Consider the following 25,008-nt stretch of genomic DNA (forward strand, 5'->3'; position numbering starts at 1 on the left):
TCGAAAAGAATTTTTAAATAATTAAATGAAATTATTTAATTAAATGGAGTACTTCTAACTAATTAAACAAAGTTATTTAATTAAAGAAGAAGCCATTCCTAATTAATTAAATGAAGTCATTTAATTAAATAAGAAGTGTCTCTAATTAATTAAAGATTATCTAATTAAATAGAAAAAGTAACTATGAGAGCATATCTCATTTTATTAAATTAAATATCTCAACAAAATCTCTCTTCAGTTCAAAAAGGGAGATTTTCAGTTCATTATTGATAAAAAATGAGTAAAATCAGTTAACTCCTGTTTCTACTCAAATTGAATCAGTTAACTCCTTATTTTACTCAAATTAAATCTGTTAACTACCTTTAATTTGGAAATCTTCCTTTATGACTGAACTTCACCTTTAATTCTGACAGTTGATTGAACTCGATCTCAACCATTGATGAATTTCAGGAAAGTCTATTTAAGAGACCCTCATCTCTTCATTTTGAAAGGTTGAATGAGAATTTGCATCGAATTGTTGCTGGAATTCATACTCACATTTGCTCATATTCACATACGCAAAGATCAAGTTTGACGAAAAGTTGACAAGATTTAACCACGATTGACTTGAGTGGACTAGTTTCGAAAAGAATTTTGAAATAATTAAACAAAATTATTTAATTAAATAGAGTACTTACTTCTAATTAATTAAACAAATTTATTTAATTAAATGAGAAGCCATTCCTAATTAATTAAATGAAGTTATTTAGTTAAATAATAAAAGTGTCTCTCATTAATTAAAGATTATTTAATTAAATAGAAAAAATAATTATGAGAGCATATCTCATTTTATTAAATTAAATATCTCAACAAAATATATTTTCAGTTCAAAAAGGGAAATTTTCAGTTCACTATTGATCAAAAATGAGTTAAATCAGTTAAATCCTTTTTCTACTCAAATTGAATTAGTTAACTCCTTATTTTACTCAAATTAAATCTATTAACTCCTTTTAATTTGGAAATCTCCCTTTATGACTGAACTTCACCTTTAATCTTGACCATTGATTGAAATCGATCTCAATCGTTGATGAATTCCACGAAAGTCTATTTAAGAGACCCTCATCTCTTCATTTCGAAAGATTGAATGAGTATTTGCATCGAATTGTTGCTAGAATTCATACTCACATTTGCTCATATTCACATATGCAAAGATCAAGTTTTGACCAAAAGTTGACCAAATTTAACCACGGTTGACTAGTTTCGAAAAGAATTTTGAAATAATTAAAAGAAATTATTTAATTAAATGGAGTACTCAATTCTAATTAATTAAACAAAGTTATTTAATTAAATGAGAAGCCATTTCTAATTAATTAAATGAAGTTATTTAATTAAATCAGAAAAGTCTCTCTAATTAATTAAAGATTATTTAATTAAATAGAAAAAGTAATTAGGAGAGCATATCTCATTTTATTAAATTAAATATCTCAACAAAATCTCTCTTCAGTTCAAAAAGGAAAATTTCCAGTTCACTATTGATCAAAAATGAGTTAAATCAGTTAACTCCTTTTTCTACTCAAATTGAATCAGTTAACTCCTTATTTTACTCAAATTAAATCTGTTAACTCCCTTTAGTTTGGAAATCTCCCATTATGACTGAACTTCACCCTTAATCCTGACCGTTGATTGAAATTGATCTCAATCGTTGATGAATTCCAAGAAAGTCTATTTAAGAGGCCATCATCTCTTCGTTTTGAAAGGTTGAATAAGAATTTGCATTGAATTTTCAAAATGAATAGATGAGGGTCTCTTAAATAGATTTTCCTGAAATTCATCAATGGTTGAGATCGATTTCAATCAATGGTTAGGATTATTTAATTAAATAGAAAAAGTAATTATGAGAGCATACCTCATTTTATTAAATTAAATATCTCAACAAAATATCTTTTCAGTTCAAAAAGGGAAATTTTCAGTTCACTATTGATCAAAAATGAGTTAAATCAGTTAATTCATTTTTCTACTCAAATTGAAACAATTAACTCCTTATTTCACTGAAATTAAATCTGTTAACTCCCTTTAATTTTGAAATCTCCCATTATGACTGAACTTCACCTTTAATCCTGACCATTGATTGAAATCGATCTCAATCGTTGATGAATTTCAAGAAAGTCTATTTAAGACACCCTCATCTCTTCATTTTGAAAGGTTGAGTGAGAATTTGCATCGAATTGTTGCTGGAATTCATACTTACATTTGCTCATATTCACATACGCAAAGATCATGTTTGAGCAAAAGTTGACCAGATTTAACCACAGTTGACTTCAGTTGACTAGTTTCGAAAAGAATTTTTAAATAATTAAACAAAATTATTTATTTAAATGGAGTAGTTACTTCTAATTAATTAAACAAAGTTATTTAATTAAATGAGAAGCCATTCCTAATTAATTAAATGAAGTTATTTAATTAAATAAGAAAAATGTCTTTAATTAATTAAAGATTATTTAATTAAATAGAAAAAGTAATTATGAGAGCATATCTCATTTTATTAAATAAATATCTCAACAAAATCTCTCTTCAGTTCAAAAATGGAAATTTGGAGTTCACTATTGATCAAAAATGAGTTAAACCAGTTAACTCATTTTTCTACTCAAATTGAAACAGTTAACTCCTTATTTTACTCAAATTAAATCTGTAAATCTCTTTAATTTGGAATCTCTCTTTATGACTGAACTTCACCTTTAATCCTAACCGTTGATTGAAATCGATCTTAACCGTTGATGAATTCTAGAAAAGTCTATTTAAGAGACCCTCTTCTCTCCATTTTGAAAGGTTGAATGAGAATTTGCATCGAATTGTTGCTGAAATTCATACTCACATTTGCTCATATTCACATATGCAAAGATCAAGTTTGACCAAAAGTTGACCAAATTTAACTACAGTTGACTTGAGTTGACTAGTTTCAAAAAAAAATTTAAAATAATTAAAATAAATTATTTAATTAGATGGAGTACTTACTTCTAATTAATTAAACAAAGTTATTTAATTAAATGAGATGTCATTCCGAATTAATTAAATAAAGTTGTTTAATTAAACAAGAAAATTGTCTCTAATTAATTAAAGATTATTTAATTAAATAAAAAAAGTAATTATTAGAGCATATCTCATTTTATAAAAATTAAATATCTCAACAAAATAACTCTTTATTTCAAAAAGGGAAATTTTTAGTTCACTATTGATAAAAAATGAGTTAAATCAGTTAACTCCTTTTTCTACTCAAATTCAATCAGTTAACTCCTTATTTTACTCAAATTAAATTTATTAACTCCTTTTAATTTGAAAATCTCCCTTTATGACTAAATTTCACCTTTAATCCCGACCGTTGATTGAAATCGATCTCAACTGTTGATGAATTCCAAGAAAGTCTATTTAAGAGACCCTCATCTCTTCATTTTGAAAGGTTGAATGAGAATTTGCATCGAATTGTTGCTGGAATTCATACTAACATTTCCTCATATTCACATATGGAAAGATCAAGTTTGACCAAAAGTTGACTAGATTTAACCACGATTGACTTGAGTTGACTAGTTTCGAAAAAAAATTAAAAAAATTAAATGAAATTATTTAATTAAATGGAGTACTTACTTCTAATTAATTAAACAAAGTTATTTAATTAAATGAGAAGCCATTCCTAATTAATTAAATGAAGTTATTTAATTAAATAAGAAAAGTGTCTCTAATTAATTAACGATTATTTAATTAAATAGAAAAGGTAATTATGAGAGGATATCTCATTTTATTAAATTAAATATCTCAACAAAATCTCTCTTCAGTTCAGAAAGGGAAATTTCTAGTTCACTATTGATTAAAAATGAGTTAAATCAGTTAACTCCTTTTTCTACTCAAATTGAATCAGTTAACTCCTTATTTTACTCAAATTAAATCTGTTAACTCCCTTTAATTTGGAAATCTCCCTTTATGACTGAACTTCACCTTTAATCTTGACTGTTGATTTAAATTGATCTCAACCGTTGATGAATTCCAGGAAAGTCTATTTAGGAGACCCTCATCTCTTCATTTTGAAAGGTTGAATGAGAATTTGCATCGAATTGTTGCTAGAATTCATACTCACATGTGTTCATATTCACATACGCAAAGATCAAGTTTGACCAAAAGTTGACCAAATTTAACCACGGTTGACTTGAGTTGACTAGTTTTCAAAAGAATTTTGAAATAATTAAATGAAATTATTTAATTAAATGGAGTACTTACTTCTAATTAATCAAACAAAGTTATTTAATTAAATGAGAAGCCATTCCTAACTAATTAAATGAAGTTATTTAATAAATAAGAAAAGTGTCTCTAATTAATTAAAGATTATTTAATTAAATAGAAAAAGTAATTATGAGAGCATATCTCATTTTATTTAATTAAATATCTCAAAAAAATCTCTCTTCAGTTCAAAAAGGGAAATTTTCAGTTCACTATTGATAAAAAATGAGTTAAATCAATTAACTCATTTTTCTACTCAAATTGAATCAGTTAACTCCTCGTTCTACTCAAACTTAATCTGTTAACTCCTTATTCTACTCACAGACACAAAGATCAAGTTTGACCAAAAGTTGACTAGATTTAACCACGGTTGACTTGAGTTGACTAGTTTCAAAAAGAATTTTAAAATAATTAAACAAAATTATTTAATTAAATGGAGTACTTACTTCTAATTAATTAGACAAAGTTATTCAATTAAATGAGAAGCCATTCCTAATTAATTAAATGAAGTTATTTAATTAAATAAGAAAAGTTTCTCTAATTAATTAGAGATTATTTAATTAAATAGAAAAAGTAATTATGAGAACATATCTTATTTTATTAAATTAAATATCTCAACAAAATATCTCTTCAGTTCAAAAAAGAAAATTTCTAGTTCACTATTGATTAAAAATGAGTTAAATCAGTTAACTCCTTTTTCTCCTCAAATTGAATCAGTTAACTCCTTACTTTACTCAAATTAAATATGTTAACTCCCTTTAATTTGGAAATCTTCGTATATGACTAAACTTCAACTTTAGTCCTGATCGTTGATTGAAATCTATCTCAACCATTGATGAATTCTAAGAAAGTCTATTTAAGAGACCCTCATCTCTTCATTTTGAAAGGTTGAATGAGAATTTGCATCGAATTGTTGCTGGAATTGATACTCACATCTGCTCATATTCACATGCGCAAAGATCAAGTTTGACCAAAAGTTGACCAAATTTAACCACGGTTGACTTGAGTTGATTAGTTTCAAATTTTTTTTAAAAATAATTAAACAAAATTATTTAATTAAATGGAATACTTACTTATAATTAATTAAACAAAGTTATTTAATTAAATGAGAAGCCATTTCTAATTAATTAAATGAAGTTATTTAATTAAGTAAGAAAAGTGTCTCTAATTAATTAAAAATTATTTAATTAAATAGAAAAAGTAATTATGAGAGCATATCTCATTTTATTAAATTAAATATCTCAACAAAATCTCCCTTCATTTCAAAAAGGGAAATTTTGAGTTCACTATTGATAAAAAATGAGTTAAATGAGTTAACTCCTTTTTCTACTCAAATTGAATCAGTTAACTCTTTATTTACTCAAATTAAATCTATTAACTCCCTTTAATTTGAAAATCTCCCTTTATGACTGAACTTCACCTTTAATCCTGACCATTGATTGAAATTGATCTCAACTGTAGATGAATTTCAGGAAAGTCTATTTAAGAGACCCTCATCTCTTCATTTTGAAAGGTTGAATGAAATTTTTTTTTGAATTGTTGCTAGAATTCATACTCGCATTTGCTCATACTTACATACGCAAAGATCAGGTTTTACCAAAAGTTGACCAGATTTAACCACAGTTGACTTGAGTTGACTAGTTTCAACAAGAATTTTGAAATAATTAAACCAAAATTATTTAATTAAATAGAGTACTTACTTCTAATTAATTAAACAAAGTTATTTAACTAAATGAGAAGCCATTCCTAATTAATTAAATGAAGTTATTTAATCAAATAAAAAAAGTGTCTCTAATTAATTAAACATTAGTTAATTAAATAGAAAAAGTAATTATGAGAGCATATCTCATTTTATTAAATTAAATATCTCAACAAAATCTCTCTTCAGTTCAAAAAGGGAAATTTTCCGTTCACTATTGATCAAAAATGATGTAAGGTCACTCCTCACATGTACCTATTAAATATGAATTTCTCTGTCAAATCTATTTTAGGAGATTTGAATGGATATGGAGTAATATTGTAGGTTTTTTGATGTCCTAATGAAAATTGAGAACAACAGATACATCCATGCTTTAATACTTAAAGATTAGAGAAGGACTATGTTGTCTTGACTGTTTAAAACATTAATTTGCAGTAACAATAATACAAAGTGTTTCACTTAATGAAGATGTTATTGATTTTGTTATCTCAATAATTAGGATTCTATGCATTTAGATAGTTCACTATTCACTATTGGTGGTGTTATGATGTTTAGGTATATGCATGCCTAAAAATAATTATTCTCACATTTAATCTGAATTAATGAATAAGTTATATGTCATATTGATGATGTAATTTATGATGATTTGATGTGAGTAGAAATGAATTAAATAGTTAAGTAATTGAAGCATTATGTTCTGAGTTCGCCCCGATCCATCGTAGCATAGTGATACATTTCTAGTATTTATATACTCACAACTCGAGATGTCGAGACATTATTTGATGCTTGAACATATCATATTATTTCATGTTGTGTGATGTTATTTTTAGATATTTAATGTTTGTCATTTAAAATTTTAGGTATATGTATGTTGATGAATTAAGTAAAATGTAGGATTAACACATTGATTTTTGAATCTTTATGGTTAAGGATATAAGTAGGATGAAAGAAACCCTGAGTCATGTATGTTTCAATTTATGTGAATTTTTGATACACACACACACACACACACATACACACACACATATATATATATATGTACATGTGATTTTCGGGACTACTAATGTGTGCAATGAGTGTGCAGATATTTTAGCTGAGGAAATCGACAGAGGAATAGAACTGATCTCTATGTGTTAATTTTGGAAACCTTGTTGTTCGTAATTCAAGTATTTTAATTTGAGATGTATGTATGTATCCTTATGTGATCAGTAAATGTTTATGTTCGTAACTGTGTTCTATGGTGTCACTTGACACTCGTGATTTATTTATGTTCTTCAGTGTGCTAGTTAGGGTTAGTTGTGTAACCCATGGACCTAAGTCAGTTTAAGTTAGTGTCAGTTTGCTACTTGGATTCTTAATCAAGTTTAGTCAGCCTTAATCCGGATTAGTGCCTAATTTGCATTATTAGAGTTGTCAGTTGGTCCTAATTATTCCTAGCTTTTGTTTGCCTCTAAACCTATTCCTAAGGCTTTAAAACATGAAATATTTATACCCAAGGGGTATGGGTATGGGTTAGGGGTCTTTTCCAACCCCTAAGCCCCTTTTTTTGACTTTTGAGGCCACTCAAAAAGTCTCTTTTTGGTTTTGTGCGAGAATTGACTATGGCTACCATGAGTTTCATTTCCCCACCTCCACTTAGTGTTTAACCATGGTGTGGGTTGAGTTAGGAGTTTCTAGAATTGTAAGTGGGTGGGAGAAGTTATTGATCTTTTTGGTGGTTGAGTTTGAGGATGATTTAGAGGCCCTTCTTGGACTAGTTGAGGGGGTTACCCAATCTCTACATTTAGAGAGGAGTCTTGGAAGATTGGAGAAAGGAAGGGGAAAGCTCTACTCAGACTTTTTCATTACCATTACCTCTTGTGAAGGTAGGAAATTCTCATCTCCCTTGTTCTGTTTCCATGTTTGTTTCATGCTTATGCTACTTTGTTGTTGTTTCAATGTTTGTATGTTTGTGGGTATGTTGGGAAGCTTTGAAAACCATGTTATTTTTGGATGATTTCCTTTCATGTTTATGTTTGCAATTTTGATTTTTTCTTGCATGGGAGTTTTGATATTACTCACCCTTGGAGAGGGCAGAAGTGACCAATTTTGGGAAAGGTCTGTTTAGTCGGACTCCAACCAGTGTAGAGTCTCTTCTCAGGATGAGAAGAGGGAGAAAGGGTAGGGTGTTATGAGCCCCTACCTGTTAGCACAAACCTTGTATGATTATGGTATGTTGAAATGGAAGAACAGAAGTTCTTGGTTTATAGCCCCGATTGGGCATCTATTTGGTGTTGTGGTTCACTTCTTCTGGTTGGAAGAATCCACCTTTCCCTAGTGTTGATTCATTGTGAATCCTATTGTGAAAACCTTGTATGAATATGCATGTTTGATTTGTTTCTTGGTCATGCTTGTTGTCACTTGATTAGATCTTGTTCTCTCCACGGTTCGTAGAAATGTGTTGCAGAAATTGATATGGAACTCTTATTAAGGGCCATGATGGAAATGTATATTGATTGTTGAAATTCAATTACATTCAGGATTAAAATCCTGTGTAGAAATGTATTTTTTTTTAAAACCTTTGTTGAAGTGGCAACGAATCCAGGTTTTGTTACTGGTTCTTTCCCAGCGGAGCCTTTGAACCAAGTAGTTTTATAGAAAAATGAGATTGAGTAAATATGCTTGCATTGAGTCTTATAGCTTTGTTTCTAGTTTTGCTTTTGTAATTTAGAAATCAGATGTGATGGTGTTACCTGTCATGCCCAAAAATTATGGCCAATAACACACCAATTTTTTTTATTTTTATTTTTATTTTTTTTTTAATACTTAAGTGCACTAAGTTGACACGGTTAAGTTCACATGAAACAAGGATGCCAGGAAGATAATTACACGAACTCTTAACAATTCAATTGATTCAGTTAACAACTACTCTTGTTTAATTAGAAGACCCAATTAATTAATAGATTTAACAAATCCCTTTAAAAGATTTACATTCTTAGAACATTAGTAAATTCCTTAAATACAATTTATTTCAATTTTGCATATGAATCAGTCATCAACTTCGACAAAGGAGTAAAAATAAAATTATCATTCAATCTATGAGTTAATCTGGATTGCATGTCCCTACAATTGACATAGGTCAAATTTTAAACTATATAATTCTAATGTTTAAGACATATAAATTTAAACTACATTTTACTAACCCTGAAAAATAAACTTCTCATTAAGAATTGCTAAACGAATAATCAAACTCAATTAAGTTATCCTTAATTAAATAATAATTATATTTGCATTCACATAAATTAACAATTAACGTTACAAATTAACAATTAATAAATAGACAGATAAAACTTTTTAGAAAGAATCTTTATTTAATAATATTCATTAATTATTGAATTCGTTAAGTAAGTATTATTAAATTTATAAATAATAATGAGTTGTTAATGAACCTCATTAATACATATTATAAATTAAACTAATAATTAAATATATAAAAAAAAAACTACTAACAACTATTTTAACTAAACTATATTAAACGAAATTTAATTCTAACTAAAAAAAAAAATTAAAAAAAAATTAAAATGCCCTACCCCACGCATTTATATGCGTGGGGGATCCCACGCAATATATGCGTGGGCCTCATGCATACACATGCGTGGGGATCCCACGCATTTAAATGCGTGGTCCTCACGCATGTGTATGCGTGGGGTCATCCACGCATACGGGTACTGGGGCCGCCGGGTACGAGCCGCAGGCTCTGCCCGAAATTCAAATTTTTTTTATAATTTTTTTTTTGTTGTTGGGTTGCATTTAATAAGGTAGGTCGCCCCACCCTTTGAATACTTATAATAAGAGGGTGATTTTCTATACTTTATTGACTGTAATAGAGGGGTCTCCCTTTTTTTTTTGCCCATACATTTTCCAGCAAGTTTGAGCACCTACAGGCCTCTAATTTTTTTTTTTGTTGGAGTTTAAGTCTTTATCAAATTTCTCCATTGATCTTGAGACATGGGTGTCAATAGATTGGTGAGTCTATACATTGCATATTTCATCTTGAACACAACCATAAATTAATCAAATGATTTGCTTATAACATTTTTATAAACTTACTTTAGTTTCTCTTCCTTTGTGGTTGGATCAATACAATTCTATTTTCTTTCACATACAAATGCAACAACTGTATATGAATCCAAGTTTATACATAATGCAACTAATTACTCTATGAGAATGGAAAATAGAAAGATCACAATGGATGTTTAAATTCTCTATAAATTCATATGCATATATTTTCTCCATACCATTCTAATGTCTAATTGAACTCAGCCTTTCCTAACATAATTCCTTCATATTCAAGATTAACATTCAACACTCTCAATACATCATACAAGATATATGATAACTCAATACATTTTTCCTTTCTTTCTTCAATACATTCCAAGGCTTGAGAGTAAATAATATAGTCTCAACACAACCAAAATTCTCTCTCACATATCCCTTCCAATTTTTTTTTTTACTTTCATCACAATAACATGCATGAACAAAAAGATGGTGGAATTGGCTATAACAAATTTCACACAATGAGAAGACCATTTAACATACATTACAAAAATTTCCAAAGAAACATGGGAGCAATGCAAGGAAATTCTCATAATCTCTTTTTTTTTTCTCTTATTATTCATCCTGGTTCAAAGGCTCCACTTGGGAAAGAACCAATAAGAAAACCCGAGGTCATTGCCCAATACTTCCAAGTATCCAATCCATTTTACATCATTTTACAACTCAAATAAATCTCTACAAACTTCCAACATGTGCTATCTTCCAAATAACTTCAAATTACAATAAAGAATAATGGGGAAGACAAAACTGAATCAAGGTGGATAATCACAACAAGAACAATTCAAACATACACCCCAAACCCGGTTTGCACAATAGATCCATACATGGAATCAAAATAGGGGGAGAGGTGGATTTTCCCAATGGGAGAAGTCAATCACCATTCCATTACATAGCCCTTTCGGGGCTTCAATTTTAAGAATTTCCATTCTATTATAAGGCCCTTTTGGCACTCCAATCACAAGGGTATTCATTTTCTCTTCATACACATGATTTCACAACATCAATAAGGAAGGTGATGAAAAGTAGGGGCCCATACACCCTACCCTTTTTCCCTCCTCTCACCATGAAAGGAGACTCTCACCAATGAGGTCCAACTAAAGCCCTACCCCCATACATGGCCACTTCTTCCCTATCCAAGGGTGAGTAATGCCATCACAATTCCCATGAAAACTCAAAGAACAAGGTCTCAACAAGGCAAGAAATGAAATCCAAAACAAGATAAAATTCCCTCCAATATCCTCCAAATACACACAAACATATAAAGACAAGAACCTTCACAATACTATAAACAAGATTCACACATGATCTATAAAATGAAAGCTAAGCCCATGAGAGAGGAATTCCTACCTCCACAAGTGTTATGGCAATAATGGAAGTTTGAGAAGAGCTTCTTTCCTTTCTCCTTGCTTCAATCTTCAAGCTTGCTCTCTAAAACTAGAGATTGGGTAACAACCCTCCACTACTTCCAAAGTGCCTCTAAATAAGAATCTACTTAACTAGGCTTAAGGTAAACCCCTTGGTGGAGTCAAGGTCACCAACCTATGAAGTGACAACCAATTTCGAATTCAAGCAAAGATGGAGTGTTTGAGTGACCATAAAGGTCAACCAAGGAGACTTGGGGAGTGGAAAACACTCCCAACCCAAACCCTTACCCCTAGGGTACTTAATTTTGAAGTTTTTAAGACTTAAGGATTTAATATGGACAATAAAACTAGGGGAAACAAACTACCAAAAGAAAATACACCTTAAAGATGGACTAGGTAAAAAAAGAATATAGCACAGAATAAACATGGAGTTCAGCTTTTGTCTTCCCATTGGATTTCCTGGCTAAATTTCCTGCACACTCATTGCACACGTCAGTAATTCGAGAAGCACATGTACATATATATATAAAAGTACGCATCAACAATTTCATGAAATTTAAAACATCCATTCTTCTATAATCTATTTATTCATCTCATTTTACTCATTAAAATTAGAGATTCAAAGTGTTAGTTTGCATTCATTCATTTTATCAGCATATACGTTATAAAACATTAAACTACAGAAATCAAATATCTGAAATAAAGCATCATACATCATAATCAGCAAAATAATGTTCAGTGCCACAAATAATGCTCTGACATATCGAGCCATAAATAAAAATTAAAAAAAATAGAGTATCATCGAGGCTAGGATGGGTCGAGGCGAGGCCTCACATTACCTTACTGCACATTTTTATGATTGGTAATCACATTCGTTTAAATTAGATTAAACAGATAACATGTTCATATATATACTTAGCTATCAATTTTTTAAGTTTAAAATATGTTAAGAAAATTTTCATTTCAATTGTGTTTAAATTTTATAATTATACATGTGCATGAGGAATTTTAGTGAATTTATATGAATACTTGTTTATTACATTTAATCCTATTATCACTTTTAAATTTTAAAACATAACTTGTTGGTGAGATTGGGCATGACATTTTGGTATCAAAGTGCCCAGTTTCATGACACTGGGGCAATAATGGACCCATGTAAAGTGTGGACATTTAAAACTACATGAATTAAACCTCTTCTCACATTTTCATATTTGATTAGTGTAACTTTGACGAAATGATAAAAATATATAGTCTTCTCTATAAGTTCTTGTTAAAAAAAAAAAAATTTCAATATTCAAACTTACAATTTCAACAACATTGCTTCTCAATTCCGAGAAGATTGGGAGGAACATCTAAGTTAGTGAGTAGTATTTCATTGTATTAGCATACTTAAGGGTTCTCACCACCCTTTTATGTAAAGGAAGAATCATCGACGAGAGACATATATTGCAAGTGTGAAGCTAAGTTGGCTTGGTGCTTTAAGTTAATGTGCTTCTTCCTTTCTATTTAGATTGCTACAGTAATTCTAATTATCATGGAAGAATAGAATTAACCAGAAAGTGTTAGATTAGGTAATAGTATTCGAATGATAATGTTATTTCCATTCTCTTGAATAATTAAGGTATATGCATGTTAGATAATTGATAGTTGTAAAATATCATAGTTGCACATTAGAAAAGGAAATTGAAACCCACAATGGTATAATACACCATCTCGTATGCATTTAAAATTGATTATGGAAATTATATGGAAGAAATAGTCAAATTAGTTGAGTTGAAAGAAGTGTTGTAGGTGCTTAAAATTCTCTACAAAATGTATGTAAACCAAACCACCAAAATTCTCAACATTACACACATTAAATAAAAATTAAATAGAACAATATGGAAAAATAATATATCAACAATTATGGCAAATAAACATTAGTCATGACATGAAAAGACAAAAAGTAATATAAATATACTATGTCTTTTCCATGTGGGTGACTTGGGCATGCATGGAATGACAGGTTATAAATTTAAACTGGGGGGGTCACATCCCCACCCACTTCCCTAGGTCGATTCGGGAAAGATGTGTAAATATTAAATTGCAAACAAAAAAAAAAACATACAATGCAATTTTCCTCAAAACATGGTAAAGACTCCATATTCTAGGCACCTACATCCTGCAAAGACCTATTAAATATGGTGGAGGGACAAATATTTAAAATTGCACAAAGTCAACAAAACACAATCTTTCATAAGCTTTATTAAAGACGCCTTCATATTCAGGTCGCTTCACTCTAGCAAAATGCATTTAATGGGGTCGATGGCTTGTCTTGTCAAGCCTTCCACTTGTCTCATACCATCAACCACGTGAGCAGCAAACAAAGGCTAAGGCGACCATGGAGGAGGGTAGCTGCAGGTTTAAATGTTTAAAAGGAATGGACTGCAACTTGCCTCCATAATAAATTATAAACATAAAAAATCTCCTTCTTCCCCATAGGCGCATAGCCCTAGGCATGGGGTTTGATAAAAATTAAGTCTTTTCCTCGCCACTCACGCCTAAGGAAAGGAGCCTTGCACATATAGCAAGAATAGCATGAAATTTTGAAGTCTTAGGTGAGTTGTGAAGTTTCCAAGCTCTGACCTAGGAAGTAGTATTAGGATAGAGTTAATGATTATATAGGAATTATTAAAATAAGAAGAATGAAATCTTTAATCTTCAAACCACAAGTGAGATAAGTTGTTATGTTAAAGAAATAAAGTGTTATTCTATTTACTTATTAGAATATAATTCAATTATAAGGAATTGCATAATGAGATGTTTTGTTATTTTTGGATTTATTTGAGTAGGGATTGAATCATGTTTAGGAATGCTTTATTTTTATTAAAAGGATATAAGAAAGGGAATTATTTAAATTAATGGTAAAGTTTAAATTGAGAGGAATTATAAGGATGTAGGGAGTAGTTAGGAAGTAGTTAGGAGTTATGTTGATGTTTTATTATTATTATTATTTTTGTTAGTTTAGTAAGTTTAATTGTAGTTTTAGATTTTAGTTTTTTTATGATAATAGTAATTAGTATTTTTTTTTTAAATGTTGTTAATTTAGTTTAGTTTGGAGGTAAAGTATATTTAGTTGTTATTGTGGATTAGTAAGTAATTTTAGTATTTTGTTAGTTAGTTCTATTTTATATTAATATTTTAGTCGTTAATAATATTTGGTCTTCATTAAAAAATGTTAAAGTTAGATATTAAAATTAGTTGGTTAGTTAATTTATTGAGATTATGTTAAAATTTGAGATTAAGATTTTTTTATTTTTTTTCGTTAAATGTTAAGTTCTTTTTAAGTTAATGTAGGGATTGCTAGGGGTTTTGTGTTAGAATAAATACTATTAGATTTTATTTAATGTTAGTAATTTTAGTATGTTTTAGATAGTTTAAAATTTTAAGTATTTAATTCGATTTTGTTTAGTGTTGTTTTATTTTTATTTTTTATTTTTTTATATTATTATTAAAGTATTTCTAAATTAGTAAGATTTATTTATGGAATAAAGTTTTCTTTTAATTTAGTTAATTTTGTTACTAGTTTAAATATGTTGGTTAAGTTAAGATAGTTAATTTATTCAATTCATTAAAGAAGTAATCTAGAACCATTATGTTACTAATTAGTGTTTATTAATTTGAATTTTAGAATTAATTAAAGTTAATAGTAGAGATTAGTTTATTAGTTTATTTTAATGTTAATAACCATATTGTTCCTATGTTGGAACTTAGTGTCATTTTATTAAAAATGTTTTTGTTTAGAAAAGAATTATAAAATTGAGTTAAATCATTGGAGTAACTTTAAGTGTCGAATAAATAATTAGACTTAAGTAGCAAGTTTTATTGTAGACAATGTTGCATTGAAATACGATAGCTGTTAGATTATGTGAATGGTTTAGATATCTTGGAATATGTCTAGATAAGGGCTAGCATAGAATGAACATTTTAGTTGTGTGACTTCCGAGAGGAAGTCAAAGGCTAGTGGGGGAGGATGTAAGGTCCCTCCTCGCATGTACCTATTAAATATGAATTTCTCTGTCAAATCTGTCATAGGAGATTTGAATGGATATGGAGTAATATTGTAGGTTTTTAGATGTCCTAATGAAAATTGAGAACAACAGATACATCCATGCTTTAATACTTAAAGATTAGAGAATGGCTATGTTGTCTTGACTGTTTAAAACATTAATTTGCAGTAACAATAATACAAGGTGTTTCACTTAATGAAGATGTTATTGATTTTGTTACCTCAATAATTAGGATTCTATGCATTTAGATAGTTCAATATTCACTATTGGTGATGTTATGATGTTTAGGTATATGCATGCCTAAAAATGATTATTCTCGCATTTAATCTGAATTAATGAATAAGTTATATGTCATATTGATGATGTAATTTATGATGATTCGATGTGAGTAGAAATGAATTAAATAGTTAAGTAATTGAAGCATTATGTTCTGAGTTTGCCTCGATCCATCGTAGCATAGTGATACATTTCTAGTATTTTGATACTCACGACTTGAGATGTCAAGACATTATCTGATGCTTGAACATATCATATTATTTCATGTTGTGTAATGTTATTTTTAGATATTTAATGTTTTTCATTTAATATTTTAGGTATATGTATGTTGATGAATTAAGTAAAATGTAGGATTAACACATTGATTTTGGAATCTTTATGATTTTTGGGACTACTGATGTGTGCAATGAGTGTGCAGATATTTTAGCTGAGGAAACCGACGGAGGAACATAACTAATCTCTATGTGTTAATTTTGGAAACCTTGTTGTTCATAATTCAAGTATTTTAATTTGAGATGTATGTATGTATCCTTATGTGATCAGTAAATGTTTATGCTCATAACTATGTTCTATGGCGTTGCTTGACACTCGTGATTTGTTTATGTTCTTCAGTGTGCTAGTTAGGGTTAGCTATGTAACCCATGGACCTAAGTCGGTTTAAGTTAGTGTCAGTTTGCTACTTGGGTTCTTAATCGAGTTTAGTCACCCTTAATTCAGATTAGTGCCTAATCTGCATTGTTAGAGTTGTTAGTTGGTCCTAATTATTCCTAGCTTTTGTTTGGCTCTAAACCTATTCCTAAGGCTTTAAAACATGAAATATTTATACCCAAGGGGTATGGGTATGGGTTAGGGGTCTTTTCCAACCCCTAAACCCATTTTTTTGACTTTTGAGGCCACTCAAAAAGTCTCTTTTTGATTTTGTGCGAAAATTGACTATGGCTACCATGAGTTTCATTTCCCCACCTCCACTTAGTGTTTAACCATGGTGTGGGTTGAGTTAGGAGTTTCTAGAATTGTAAGTGGGTGGAAGAAGTTATTGATCCTTTTGGTGGTTGAGTATGAAAATTTTTTAGAGGCCCTTCTTGGACTAGTTGAGGGGGTTACCCAATCTCTAAATTTAAAGAGGAGTCTTGGAAGATTGGAGGAAGGAAGGGGAAAGATCTTCTCAAACTTGTTCATTTCTATTACCACTTGTGAAGGTAGGAAATTCTCATCTCCCTTGTTCTGTTTCCATGTTTGTTTCATGCTTATGCTACTTTGTTGTTGTTTCAATGTTTGTATGTTTGTGGGTATGTTGGGAAGCTTTGAAAACCAAGTTATTTTTGGATGATTTCATTTCATGTTTATGTTTGCAATTTTGAGTTTTTCTTGCATGGGAATTTTGGTATTACTCACCCTTGGAGAGGGTAGAAGTGACCAATTTTGGAAAAGGTCTGTTTAGTCAGACTCCAACCAGTGTAGTGTCTCTTCTCAAGATGAGAAGAGGGAGAAAGGGTAGGGTGTTATGAGCCCCTACTTTTCAGCACAAACCTTATATGATTATGGTATGTTGAAATGGAAGAACGGAAGTTCCTTGTTTATAGTCTCGATTAGGTATCTGTTTGGTGTTGTGCTTGACTTCTCCAGGTTGGAAGAATCCACCTTTCCCTAGTGTTGATTCATTGTGAATCCTATTGTGAAAACCTTGTATGAATATGCATGTTTGATTTGTTTCTTGGTCATGCTTGTTGTCACCTAATCAGATCTTGTTCTCTCCACGGTTCCTAGAAATGTGTTGCAGAAATTGATATGGAACCCTTGTTAAGGGCCATGATGGAAATGTATACTGATTGTTGAAATTCAGTTACGTTCAGGATTAAAATTCTGTGTAGAAATGTTTTTTTTTAAAACCTTTGTTGAAGTGGCAACGAAGTCAGGTTTTCTTACTGGTTCTTTCCCGGCGGAGCCTTTGAGCCAGGTAGTTTTATAAAAAAATGAGATTGAGTAAATATGCTTGCATTGAGTCTTATAGCTTTGTTTTTAGTTTTCCTTTTGTAATTTAGAAATCAGATGTGATGGTGTTACCTTACTGCATATTTTTATGATTGGTAATCACATTCATTTAAATTAGATTAAACAGATAACATGTTGATATATACTTAGCTATTAAATTTTTAAGTTTAAAATATGTTAAGAAAATTTGCATTTGAGTTGTGTTTAAATTTTATAATTATACATGTTCATGATGAAATTTAGTGAATTTATATGAATACTTGTTTAATACATTTAATCCTATTCTCACTTTTAAATTTTAAAACATAACTTGTTGGTGCGATTGGGCATGACAAATGAGTTAAATCAGTTAACTCTTTTTTCTAATCAAATTTAATCAGTTAACTCAGTATTTTACTCAAATTAAATTTGTTAACTCCCTTTAATTTGGAAATATCCTTTTATGACTAAACTTCACGTTTAATCTTGACTGTTGATTGAAATCGATCTCAACCGTTGATGAATTGCAGGAAAGTCTATTTAAGAGACCTTGATCTCTTCATTTTCAAAGGTTCAATGAGAATTTGCATCAAATTGTTGCTGGAATTCATACTCACATTTGCTCATATTCACATACGCAAAGATCAAGTTTGACCAAAAGTTGAGCAGATTTAACCACGGTTGACTTTTGTTGACTAGTTTCGAAAAGAATTTTGAAATAATTAAATGAAATTATTCAATTAAATGGAGTACTTACTTCTAATTAATTAAAGAAAGTTATTTAATTAAATGAGAAGTCATTCCTAATTAATTAAATGAAGTTATTTAATTAAATAAGAAAAGTGTCTCTAAGTAATTAAAGATTATTTAATTAAATAGAAAAAGTAATTATGAAAGCATATCTCATTTTATTAAATTAAATATCTCAACAAAATCTCTCTTCAGTTCAAAAAGGAAAATTTTCAGTTCACTATTGATCAAAAATGAGTTAAATCAGTTAACTATTTTTTCTACTCAAATTGAATCAATTAACTATTTATTTTGCTCAAATTAAATATATTAACTCCCTTTAATTTGGAAATCTCCCTTTATGACTGAACTTCACCTTTAATCCTGACCGTTGATTGAAATCGATCTCAACCGTTGATGAATTCCAGGAAAGTCTATTTAAGAGACCCACATCTCTTCATTTGAAAGGTTGAATGAGAATTTGCATCGAATTGTTGCTAGAATTCATACTCAAATTTGCTCATATTCACTTACGCAAAGATCAAGTTTGACCAGAAGTTGACTAGATTTAACCACGGTTGACTTGAGTTCACTAGTTTCAAAAATAATTTTAAAATAATTAAACGAAATTATTTAATTAAATGGAGTACTTACTTCTAATTAATTAAACAAAGTTATTTAATTAAATGAGAAGCCATTCCTAATTAATTAAATGAAGTTATTTAATTAAATAAGAAAAGTGTCTGTAATTAATTAAAGATTATTTAATTAAATAGAAAAAGTAATTATGAGAGCATATCTAATTTTACTAAATTAAATATGTCAACAAAACCTCTCTTCAGTTCAAAAAGGGAAATTTCCAGTTCACTATTGATCAAAAATGAGTTAAATAAGTTAACTCCTTTTTCTACTCAAATTGAATCAGTTAACTCCTTATTTTACTCAAATTAAATATGTTAACTCCTTTTAATTTGGAAATCTCCCTTTATGACTGAACTTCACCTTTAATCCGGACCGTTGATTGAAATCGATCTCAACTGTTGATGAATTTCAAGAAAGTCTATTTAAGAGACCCTCATCTCTTCATTTTGAAAGGTTGAATGATAATTTGCATCGAATTGTTGATGGAATTCATACTCAAATTTGCTCATATTCACATATGCAAAGATCAAGTTTGACGAAAAGTTGTCCAGATTTAACCACGGTTGACTTGAGTTGACTAGTTTCGAAAAGAATTTTAAAATAATTAAATGAATTTATTTAATTAAATGGAGTACTTACTTCTAATTAATTGAACAAAGTTATTTAATTAAATGAGAAGTCATTCCTAACTAATTAAATGAAGTTATTTAATTAAATAAGAAAAGTGTCTCTAATTAATTAAAGATTATTTAATTAAATAGAAAAAGTAATTATAAGAGCATATCTCATTTTATTAAATTAAATTTCTCAACAAAATCTCTCTTCAGTTCAACAAGGGAAATTCCCAGTTCACTATTGATAAAAAATGAGTTAAATCAGGTAACTCTTTTTTTTACTCAAATTGAATCAGTTAACTCCTTATTTTACTCAAATTAAAGCTGTTAACTCCCTTTAATTTGGAAATCTCCATTTATGACTGAACTTCATCTTTAATCCTGACCGTTGATTGAAATTGATCTCAAGCGTTGATGAATTCCAGGAAAGTCTATTTAAGAGACCCTCATCTCTTCATTTTAAAAGGTTGAATGAGAATTTGCATCAAATTTTTGTTGGAATTCATACTCACATTTGCTCATATTCAAATACGCAAATATCAAGTTTGACCAAAAGTTGACTAGATTTAACCACGGTTGACTTGAGTTGACTATTTTCGAAAAGAATTTTGATATAATTAAATAAAATTATTTAATTAAATGGTGTACTTGCTTCTAATTAATTAAATAAAGTTATTTAATTAAATGAGAAGCCATTCCTAACTAATTAAATGAAGTTATTTAACTAAATTAGAAAAGTGTCTCTAATTAATTAAAGATTATTTAATTAAATAGAAAAAATAATTATGAGAGCATATCTCATTTTATTAAATTAAATATCTCAACAAAATATCTCTTTAGTTCAAAAAGGGAAATTTCCAGTTCACTATTGATAAAAAATGAGTTAAATCAGTTAACTCCTTTTTCTACTCAAATTGAATCAATTAACTCCTTATTTTACTCAAATTAAATCCGTTAGCTCCCTTTAATTTGGAAATCTCCCTTTATGACTGAACTTCACCTTTAATCCTGACCGTTGATTGAAATCGATCTCAAGCGTTGATGAATTCTATTAAAGTCTATTTAAGAGACCCTTATCTCTTCATTTTGAAAGGTTGAATGAGAATTTGTATCGAATTGTTGTTGGAATTCGTACTCACATTTTCTCATATTCACATACGCAAAGATCAAGTTTGACCAAAAATTGACCAAGTTTAGCCACGGTTGACTAGTTTCAAAAAGAATTTTGAAATAATTAAACAAAATTATTTAATTAAATGGAGTAATTACTCCTAATTAATTAAACAAAGTTATTTAATTAAATGTGAAGCCATTCCTAACTAATTAAATGAAGTTATTTAATTAAATAAGAAAAGTGTCTCTAATTAATTAAAGATTATTTATTTAAATAGAAAAAGTAATTATGAGAGCAAATCTCATTTTATTAAATTAAATATCTCAACAAAATCTCTCTTCAGTTCAAAAAGGGACATTTTCAGTTCACTATTGATAAAAAATGAGTTAAATGAGTTCACTCTTTTTTCTACTCAAATTGAATTAGTTAACTCCTTATTTTACTCAAATTAAATCTGTTAACTCCCTTTAATTTGGAAATCTCCCTTTATGACTGAACTTCACCTTTAATACTAACCGTTGATTGAAATCGATCTCAACCGTTGATGAATTCCAAAAAAGTCTATTTAAGAGACCCTCATCTCTTCATTTTGAAAAGTTGAATGAGAATTTGCATCGAATTGTTGCTGGATTTCATACTCACATTTGCTCATATTCACATACGCAAAGATCAAGTTTGATCAAAAGTTGACCAGATTTAACCATGGTTGACTTGAGTTGACTGGTTTCGAAAAGAATTTTGAAATAATTAAATGAAATTATTTAATTAAATGGAGTGCTTACCTCTAATTAATTAAAAAAAGATATTTAATTAAATGAGAAGCGATTCCTATCTGACTAAATGAAGTTATTTAATTAAATAAGAAAAGTGTCTCTAATTAATTAAAGATTCTTTAATTAAATAGAAAAAGTAATTATGAGAACATATCTCATTTTATTAAATTAAATATCTCAACAAAATCTCTCTTTAGTTCAGAAAGGGAAATTTCCAGTTCACTATTGATCAAAAATGAGTTAAATCAGTTAACTCCTTTTTCTACTCAAATTGAATCAGCTAACTCCTTATTTTACTCAAATTAAATCTGTTACCTCCCTTTAATTTGGAAATCTCCCTTTATGACTGACCTTCACTTTTAATCCTGACTGTTGATTGAAATCGATCTCGACCGTTGATGAATTCCAGGAAAGTCTATTTAAGAGACCCTCACCTCTTCATTTTGAAAGGTTGAATCAAAATTTGCATCGAATTGTTGCTGGAATTCATACTCACATTTGCTCATATTCACATATGCAAAGATCAAGTTTGACCAAAAGTTGACCAGATTTAAGCACGATTGACTTGAATTGACTAGTTTCGAAAAGAATTTTGAAATAAATAAACAAAGTTATTTAATTAAATGGGGTACTTACTTGTAATTAATTAAACAATGTTATTTAATTAAATGAGAAGCCATTCCTAATTAATTAAATAAAGTTATTTAATTAAATAAGAAAAGTGTCTCTAATTAATTAAAGATTATTTAATTAAATAGAAAAAGTAATTATGAGAACGTATCTCATTTTATTGAATTAAATATCTTAACAAAATCTCTCTTCAATTTAAAAAGGAAAATTTCCAGTTCACTATTGATAAAAAATGAGTTAAATCAGCTAACTCCTTTTTCTACTCAAATTGAATCAGTTAACTCCTTATTTCACTCAAATTAAATCTGTTAACTCCCTTTAATTTGGAAATCTCCCTTTATCACTAAACTTCACCTTTAATTCTGACCGTTGATTGAAATCGATTTCAACAGTTGATGAATTTCGAGAAAATCTATTTAAAGAGACCCTCGTCTCTTCATTTTGAAAGGTTGAATGAGAATTTGTATCGAATTCTTGCTGGATTTCATACTCACATTTTCTCAGATTCACATACACAAAGATCAAGTTGACCAAATTTAACCACAGTTGACTTGAGTTGACTAGTTTTGAAAAAAAATTAAAATAATTAAACGAAATTCTTTAATTAAATGGAGTACTTACTTCTAACTAATTAAACAAAGTTATTTAATTAAATGAGAAGCCATTCCTAATTAATTAAATGAAGTTATTTATTTAAATACAAAGAGTGTCTCTAATTAATTAAAGATTATTTAATTAAATAGAAAAAGTAATTGTGAGAGCATATCTCATTTTAATAAATTAGATATTTCAACAAAATCTCTCTTTAGCTCAAAAAGAGAAATTTTCAGCTCACTATTGATCAAAAATAATGTAAATCAGTTAACTTATTTTTCTACTCATATTGAATCAGTTAACTCCTTATTTTACTCAAATTAAATCTGTTAACTCCCTTTAATTTTGCCTCGAATTGTTGCTGGAATTCATACTCACATTTACTCATATTCACATATGCAAAGATCAAGTTTGACAAAAAGTTGACCAGATTTAACCATGGTTGACTTGAGTTGACTAGTTTCGAAAAGAATTTTGAAATAATTAGTCAAAATTATTTAATTAAATAAGAAAATTTTCCCTAATTAATTAAAGATTATTTAATTAAATAGAAAAAGTAATTACGAGAGCAAATCTCATTTTATTAAATTAAATATCTTAACAAAATCTCTCTTCAGTTCAAAAAAGAAAATTTCCAGTTCACTGTTGATAAAAAATGAGTTAAATTAGTTAACTCCTTTTTCTACACAAATTGAATCAGTTAACTCCTTATTTTACTCAAATTAAATCTGTTAACTCCCTTTAATTTGGAAATCTCCCTTTATAATTGAACTTCACCATAATCCTGACTATTGATTGAAATTGATCTCAACCGTTAATGAATTCCAGGAAAGTCTATTTATGAGACCCTCATCTCTTCATTTTGAAAGGTTGAATGAGAATTTGCATCAAATTGTTGCTGGAATTCATACTCACATTTGCTCATATTCACATATGCAAAGATCAAGTTTGACCAAAAGTTGACCAAATTTAACCACGGTTGACTTGAGTTGACTAGTTTCAATTTTTTTTTGAAATAATTAAATGAAATTATTTAATTAAATAGAGCACTTACTTCTAACTAATTAAACAAAGTTATTTAATTAAATGAGAAGTCATTCCTAATTAATTAAATGAAGTTATTTAATTAAATAAAAAAGCGTTCTCTAATTAATTAAAAATTATTTAAATTAATAGAAAAAGTAATTATGAGAGCATATCTCTTTTTATTAAATTAAATATCTTAGCAAAATCTATCTTCGGTTCAAAAAGAGAAATTTCCAGTTCACTATTGATCAAAAATGAGTTAAAGCAGTTAACTCATTTTTTTACTCAAATTGAATTAGTTAACTCCTTATTTTACTCAAATTAAATCTGTTAACTCCTTCTAATTTGGAAATCTCCCTTTATGACTAAACTTCACCTTTAATTCTGACCGTTGATTGAAATTGATCTCAACCATTGATGAATTCCACGAAAGTCTATTTAAGAGACCTTCATCTCTTCATTTTAAAATGTTGAATGAGAATTTGCATCGAATTGTTGCTGGAATTCATACTCACATTTGCTCATATATACATACACAAAGATCAAGTTTGACCAAAAGTTGACTAGATTTAACCACGGTTGACTTGAGTTGACTAGTTTCGAGAAGAATTTTGAAATAATAAAATGAAATTATTTAAATAAATGGAGTACTTACTTCTAACTAATTAAACAAAGTTATTTAATTAAAAGGGAAGTCATTCCTAATTAATTAAATGAAGTTATTTAATTAAATAAGAGAAAGTGTCTCTAATTAATTAAAGAGTATTTAATTAAATAGAAAAAGTAATTATGAGAGCATATCTCATTTTATTAAATTAAATATCTCAACAAAATCTCTCTTCAGTTCGAAAAAGGAAATTTTCAGTTCACTATTGATAAAAAATGAGTTAAATCAATTAACTCCTTTTTCTACTCAAATTGAATTAGTTAAATTCTTATTTTACTCAAATTAAATCTGTTAACTCCCTTTAATTTGGAAATCTCCCTTTATGACTGAACTTCACCTTTAATCCTGACCGTTGATTGAAATCGATCTCAACAGTTGATGAATTTCAGAAAAGTCTATTTAAGAGACGCGCATCTCTTTATTTTGAAAGGTTGAATGAGAATTTGCATCGAATTGTTGCTAGAATTCATACTCACATTTGCTCATATTCACATACGCAAAGATCAAGTTGACCAGATTT

The sequence above is a fragment of the Cupressus sempervirens genome, chromosome 11 (genome assembly GCF_028749045.1).
Source record: "Cupressus sempervirens isolate cs-2001-9-10 chromosome 11, ASM2874904v1, whole genome shotgun sequence".
NCBI classification, from domain to species: Eukaryota; Viridiplantae; Streptophyta; class Pinopsida; order Cupressales; family Cupressaceae; genus Cupressus; species Cupressus sempervirens.